Here is a 754-nt window from a genome sequence, read left to right on the forward strand (position 1 = left end):
AATTTGAAGAGTAAATAAGTATTTTTTGAAATAAATTATGCATTTTTGAATACCTAAAGAGACATAGAAATTAGGGGGGTGGGGGTCAAAAATAAGAAACTAAGTACTTTTAAAGATAATCTGGAAAAACAGAAAATAAATTAAGAGTAAATTAAAATTTTCACGTACAACATGCTGTTTTCTACAAAATTTGTTGTTTGTAGTAATTCAAAAATTAATTATTGTAGTTACCTGAAATTTTCACCAAATATTTTATAGACATAATAAAATGTTCAAAATAATTTTTAAATAAATTTATTTGAGCAATTTATGTTCATATACAGGTTATAGTTTTTTTCAAATTTGTGTATTTTTTTAGATTCTGAGCGGAGTGAGGAAGCTATTGTTTTTACAATGGTGTTTATTTATTTTTTTATTTTTATATCCTGTATACAAAATTTCTTCCAGAAAGAGTGTTTCGATTTCAACATATAGTACCTTATCTTTTAGCAAATTGGATTAATATGGTAGGTACTTTAGAGAGGTCATTTTTCGATTTTCTCAATAGTTATTTAATGCCACGGGAAAAACCACCGGAAAATTACGAAAAAACGCTAAAAAATGGGATTTTAATTTCTAACGCTTTGTCTATCACCATAGAAACGAATAAAAAATTATAATATTTTAATATTAGTTCAACTTACATGATAAAATAAATAATAACAAAAGCAGGTAAGTGGATGTCGCTCTGCTGTAAAGTAGATTACAAGTGGGT

Source organism: Acyrthosiphon pisum, chromosome X, assembly GCF_005508785.2.
Source record: "Acyrthosiphon pisum isolate AL4f chromosome X, pea_aphid_22Mar2018_4r6ur, whole genome shotgun sequence".
NCBI classification, from domain to species: domain Eukaryota; kingdom Metazoa; phylum Arthropoda; class Insecta; order Hemiptera; family Aphididae; genus Acyrthosiphon; species Acyrthosiphon pisum.